The following is a 7,217-nucleotide window of genomic DNA, read 5'->3' on the forward strand; positions in this document are numbered from 1 at the left end:
AACTCACAAACAATTTTGTAAGGACGTTTTTGTTTAACAGCCAAAACGGAATTACAATGTAAATTACGTGACTGTATTATTAGAGCGTATACTTCTAAAATACACCACATTCTTATGAAAATCATAAACGACACTACAATTTACAATCTGCTCATAAACAGCTGTACATGGTTATTAAGAGCTGTACTTAATGTTTACATATTACAATTTACAAGTGCAATATGCACTGCCAAGTCCGGAGAAAATTAATCATACCGAAAACTCTACTATTATTATTTTTACGGATACCCGATCGAGGGGGTAACGGACCGGGTTATGTTGGACTCCGGCGCCTCCTGATAGGAAGAAGGGGAGAAGAGAAGGGCCGAGGTCCTTCACAGGAGACTACGCCTTGAAAAAGGCGCGCGAAGCACTTGCCCCGCGGAACGACTACCGACTAAACTCCATCGAGCTCCACCACACCGACTACACGAAACTTACGGTACCGCGGTGCGCGCCGAAAGTCTCGCCTTAGCCGGTACCCGTACTAATGGTAAGACGGGATCTCATCCCCGGGAAAATCCCGAAGGACCTCGTCTCGGGAGACCCACCGTGAGCGGCGCACAGGAGCCACCTTGCACCGCTTCACCACCGGACCAACGGTCGAGTGCCGGGCGACGTACCACTACCCTACCTATTTCTGCCGTGAAGCAGTAATGCGTTTCGGTTTGAAGGGTAGAGCAGCCGTTGAAAATGCACGGGTTAGTTTTTAATCATTTATCAAGCCATGTCGTTTGTCTCACGACGGTCTGTTCTTATGTACCTTTGTTATTATCCTTAAGCTCGTTTGCAGTAGATCACGTATATCACATAGTTTTAAAATAAGAATAAATGTTTTCTATCAGGGGTTTCATGGTTATGTGTAATCACATAATAGTGTTGGTCAGGTATCGAAAACTCTAAGATGACTTTCACACTTTAAAAACGCGGTTCGTCTGAATCACGGAGAATATACTTAGTATTTTCGTTGGTAGTAAATGACACTAAAAAGAGAGATCTGTTATCACCTTATGAAAGGTCGTATTAGTTTAGCGGACGCGAAATTAAGCGCACCCTTCAATTTTAGAGGCGGTGAAAGATGGCGGTCTTGACACGACGACAAGGCACGGTCTTGAGTTGATGCGACAAAAAATGTGATAGCACGAAATATAATATAAAAACGTGATAGTCTGATATATTAATGATACTATTCGAATAATACAGACTTTACGTAGAAAAACTGGTACGCAAATTTCATTACTTATCACAGCAGCGTTAATGTGATAATCGTGTTAAAGAACAATAGAACAATGAGATAATTTAGATATGCTTTTTTTGTTTTGATAAATTTCTTGATTTTCTACGGTTTTTTTTTGTAATACCAAGGAAATGATTGTTCAGTTATTCGGATACAAAGTTGCAATTATTGTTGCTTATGGAATCGGCAATGCTAGGTGGCGTTAACTAGAATTTAGATGAAACAATTAGATAACGTTGTGAGATTAAATTAAAAAAAGGAAATGTGTAGTCTAATCTGTATTATCTATATATATAAAAATGAATTGCTGTTCGTTAGTCTCGCTAAAACTCGAGAACGGCTGGACCGCTTTGGATAATTTTGGTCTTTAATTATTTGTGGAAGTCCAGAGAAGGTTTAAAAGGTAGATAAATATAAAAATGCTCGGAATTAAATAAAAATAACAATTTTGTTTTTACTTTGATGTCCCCCCCCCGTCGGACGAATTCCTTTTGTTTGTTTTAAGTTTGTTTTATACAAAAGTTTAGGTCTTTTATTTATCGATTGAGGCACTACAGAGTCTGCCGGGTCAGCTAGTTTTTAATATTTTTCTTTATTGCATATAGACCGGTGTGTTTCTCTGTGAAACGTTTATTCCTGAAAAACTGCTGCCTGTAGCAACGCATTTCCCGGTGGACAGTTTCCCCGGGCCCGAAATAAAACAATGTAAAGTTTCAGGAATAGCCATGGTCGGAAATAGAGTGAGTGCGGACGGTGACGTGTCCTTGGCGGCGGCTGGCGCGTATTGCTCAAAATATGTCATTAGCAGAGCGCCGCTGGACGTCGCTCCGGGAATCTTGGAAAGACGACGGCTGCATCGCTTAAACATTCACTAAGGTTTTCTAAAGATGTTTTCGTAAAATATCTAATCTATATTAATTTTAAAATCTACAGTGGTTTTTACGGATGTTCAGTCATAACTACTGAACCATGCATCTGATTGACTTGAAACTGGGTATCCATAATATAGGCAATATTTATATGAGCGTTGGACTCCCTACACCAGTTGCGGGGGCGTTAATGTTGAGAATCTTTGTGGGGGTGAGAAATAATAATGTTAATTTTAAATGCCCAGCGAAGCGGACGAGTACAGCTAGTATCTTATAAAAACTTTTGTGCAAATATCTGTGCAGTTATAAAATAATGTAATTTATTCCGTCTTAAGCGATATTTCTAAATTTTGCGATTTGCAATGTATAACTATTCCGCTATGGCTATGTATTTAATTACCTCAATACTAATTTCCTGTTTCATACCGTTTCGCTTGACTATGTAACGCATGATTTACATGAGTTTGTGTTTTCATTGAAATCTCGTATATTAGGCGTGGAATGGTTTATAGTCATGACAAGTGATAGATAGCATCGGAAACTCGTTTGTCTGATCTTTAGTCATTAAGGAAACGATAACGTAGGCACGCTATCATCAATTTATCTGCGATTTAACCGTTTAAAATGAAAGCAAGGCATACATACGGGCTTACGGCCCACCTGATAGTTGGTTATTGTCACCCATTGACATCAGCAATGATAGGGACAGAACCAACCTGCTGCCTACCGTTAAAGAATCAATACTGTTTACCATATGGTGTGAGATGCAATGAGTTCATGTAAAGCCACCTGCTCTTCATATTAATCAAAGTTTGTCCTAACAGTATTATATTACTAGTGATTCGTAAAATGTGTCCTCATTGTTTGGCAACATATAAACGCGGAAATACGCGATAGCCTCGGTAAATTGATGAGATTCTAAATGACGGCTGCTTTTGGTAGCCAAAAATTTTATCGGTAAAATATTGTAGTGGAAAATTTCGTTCTGTGTTTATTATTGTGTTTTTCTGATGCCAACGAGGGCTTCCGCTATATAGTCCACTGGTTATCACATGAACTAACTATTTAACTTATTAAATAATCTAAAAAAAAAATTAATAAACTTGAATTAAAAATAGTGTAAGAAAAAAATGTTTTCATTGTAAAAAAAAAGCGTGGGGTGCTTTTCAGGATATTATCAAAATAACCCTTTTACTCATATCTGTTTATAAAATATTTATAACTGCTGATACCATGCACCCCACGCATTTAAATTTATCGAATTAAATAAAACATACAATAGTTTAAAACACAGCCTCGTGTGCTGGAGTAATCAAATACAGGCCCAGCTCTATCGTCTACTGCGGTCCACGACAGATAGCCGATGTAGTTTGAAAAATAGTTAGGCTTTAATAAGAATAACTCTGATTATCTATATATTAATACGTGAAGCAAAAACTTTGTATCCCTTTTTACGAAAATTGCGCGGACGGAGGAGTACGAAATTTTCCACACTTATAGAGAATATAGAGAAGAAGTGCACAATGCTAATATTTTTTTAAAATAATGCATAAAAGATACATTAAATGAATAAAGAAAACATTACACACACTACATACCATGTATTTGACGCACACACGCATGCATACTATTTATTGTCAAACTTTTGTTCTTGACGTCTGTTGTCAAATTGAGAATAGATTAAATATTGTTTGTCTTTGTTAATATTTTTTATAGTGTACCTAGTTTTGGCGAAATTTGTGATTATAGAAGTATAAAATACAATCATAATAATGTACAACAAACTTACAATTCCAATTAATTATAGTCGAATTTCGACTACTGCGGGACCTCTAGTTCCTATTAAAGCCGCTGGGATACGACCCTTAACCAAAACATCCGATATACATTACCAAATTTATGAGAACTAGGTAAAATTTGATTATCTAGAAAAAGCAAAACCGAAAGTGTTTGGTTGTAGAGCCCTTTATCTGAAAATGCCTATATTGCTTTATAGCCATGCGTAATAAAATGGAATATTTTTATTGGTAATAGAACGGCGGGCAGGGTGTAGGAAGCGCGTAGATGATGGTCAGGCGAGTGACGCGTGATCCATATAAATATACACCGCGGTAGTGAGCGCTGTCACTGACGGTGTTGCCTTGCCGAGGTCGATTCCTCAAATGTATAACATAAAAAAGAGAACTAGTAGTAATTAAATTAACATTTAAATCTTTAACGTCGATAATATTTTCCTCGGCTTTCGCAGGTCTTAGACATAATTAAAAGTACTTTTTAACAAAAACTTATATTATAATTATAATAAATAATTGGGAACGAATCAAGGACGGTCATCCGACCCCAAATTAGGGTTTCCTGTGTTATGGGTACCAAAGACTAACATACATACTTATATACGTTTTAAATAAATATAAACATATATAGATAATAAACATCCAGATAAAGGGCAAACAAATCTGTTCATCACACGAATGTTTGCCAGATGTAGGAATTGAACCCACGAACCTCGGCGGAACAGCCAGGGCCGCTAATTATTGCATCATAAAATCAGTCAAAATAAGTAAAAAAGATTACAGTTTTCGTGATCACGGACGACTGAAACGTGAAAGAAGGGAGCCCGCTTAAGAAACTGTATTTTCTTGCTCGACTTGCGAGTGCACTATCTCGCAGAAGGAAGGCGGCGGGGCGCGTGAGAGTCGCACAATCCCGCTACCGTCGAGCGGGGGCCAAGGAGGCAGATCTCGCCCAAGCCCTGGCCCTCTAAGTGCTTCGGGTCCCCCTCACATGTCGGTCTGAGGACCGGCGAGGGGAGCTTAAGAAGACGACGTGCAAGCTGCTCTGCACACGTTTTACGCAAGAGCATCCGGGTGATGGAAGGCCGGCTATCCTCGACCCACGCTGGTTCTGGTCCAGCGGGTTATTCCGTAGGATAGCTCACTCTGACCGGCGCCATCTAGGCGGGCTTCGGATAGCCTGCCGACCGAGAGAGCTGGTGGTCGTGGCGCGACGACCGCCGGTCCGGCGTCCCGAGGGGGAGGGTGGTGAGAGAGATGTGACCCGTACTAAACGCTTCACTTTCCCCCCTTTGCCTTTTCATGAGTTCTGTCTCATGCGAGGTTTGGACTTTGGTTGTTGAGCGACAGGAGGTTTTAGTCAGTTCGATTCTGACATGCCCCGCCTTCCATCCCCAGTGGAGGGCGGAAGTACGGCGATTTCCTCCTGACAAAAAAAAAAGGTGTTGATAAGCAGATTGGTCCTTTCAGTGTTAAATAAATGTTGACCTTTAGTCATGCGATTGAAGTCATGTTTAAACTGTAATGCTTGATTTCCAAAATCCGAGGCTGAAATAGATAGATTAGCGACCTAGATATGTGGGGGGGGGGGTCATAACACAACACATCCTACAACATTGAAGTAGGTTTGATTTAATTATATTATAAATATAATAGTTTTTCTTCATCGTTAAAGTTCGTTATTCCGTACTTCTTCACTACTGCGCAAAAATATGTATTCTTTTTTTTCTTTCTTTCTTCCTCTTATTTGAAGAATAGGACAGTCGATGTAACAAAGCAAATCTAAACCTAGACGGAAGAGCTTTCGGAGCCCTAATGTTACACAGTTACCAGATCTCATTGAAATCAAACAATCGATGCTGCTCCACTTTCAAACATGAAATCGAAGTCTCAATTGTAATTGTCTCTTAAAATCCGTCCAGTCGTTTGGATGTAAAAACGTAATAAACAAATAAACAGAAGCGAATAATATAATTTTATTTTATTTTAATATTATTTCAATCTATGGTAGGCAGCGACTTGGCTGTGCCTCTGGCGTTGCTGAAGTCCACGAGCGACGGTAACCACTTAACATCAGGTGGGCCGTGCGCTCATCTGCCTATACCGGTAATAAAAAAATATAATAATAATGTTAGCAATTTATACCTTAGTCTTTTATATATTATACATTTGTTGTTGTTTCTCGTTTTCTGTTTTTGTTATGTAGCTTTTAGTGTAGACATTGCTTTTTAAATTACTTTTATTATTTATTTAGTAGACGTAAGAGTTTCGAGTTCTTTGGACACATTGCCAGAAAGAGAGGTGACAATTTACAAAAACTGCTGGTAGGACGCAAGGTATGCGGAAGAAAGCTCAGTAGTAGTCAAGTAGTGTGTGTAATGTTTTCTTTATTTATTTAATGTATCTTTTAAGCATTCTTTAAAAAAAATATTAGCATTGTGCACTTCTTCTTCATATTTTCTATAAGTGTGGAAAATTTCATACTCCTCCGTCCGCGCAATTTTCGTAAAAAGGGATACTAAGTTTCTGCTTCACGTATTAATATATAGGTTTAAAAAAAAAATACATATATAAAAATTATTAACAATTGTAATTAAAATAATTATTATGCTAGGTACTATATGATAATGAATCACGAGCAATGAGTCATTGCTTTCTGTATTAGTTTAAGTATCCAACGTGTGTGTTTTATGATGCGCATCTTTCAACACATTTTATTTTCTTGTATGACGATCGTTGCTAAAAGAATTGTAGTCTGTATGTCAATCTTTCAAGCGACGTGAGTCACGTTCAGAAATATGGATGGCTATAGAGAAACTTCTGAACAGGTGCCCATGTAAAAAAAACAGTTAATTATACATATCGGATGGATTTTTTTTAAGGAAATCATGTTTATACGTCATCATTGCCTACATTTATTTTACGCGTCAATAAAAGAATACGTTTATGCAATGCGAACGTAATGAAACGTTCGCGTCAGTCACCCGCTGTATTAGCGCGTAGCAGCCCACGCGGCTACCAAATGAAAATATGCTTGACCAAGTCAGCTGCCAAAGAAATTAAATAGAGGGAATTTTTCATACGAACAGACATGCATGAACAATAGGTCTCGTTTAGAAGAGAAGGACGGGAGTGACGCGACTGAGAGCGGCTGTTCTTTTCCTGTTTACGACCTGTGTGCTTAGTGCGAGTTTTTTAACGTTCTCGATAGCGTAAAAGTTACCTCATATTTGTATGGAACGGGATCGTTCGCCTACGTTTGCCGTTAGGGGCGCTATT

The sequence above is a fragment of the Bombyx mori genome, chromosome 10 (genome assembly GCF_030269925.1).
Source record: "Bombyx mori chromosome 10, ASM3026992v2".
Taxonomy (NCBI): Eukaryota; Metazoa; Arthropoda; class Insecta; order Lepidoptera; family Bombycidae; genus Bombyx; species Bombyx mori.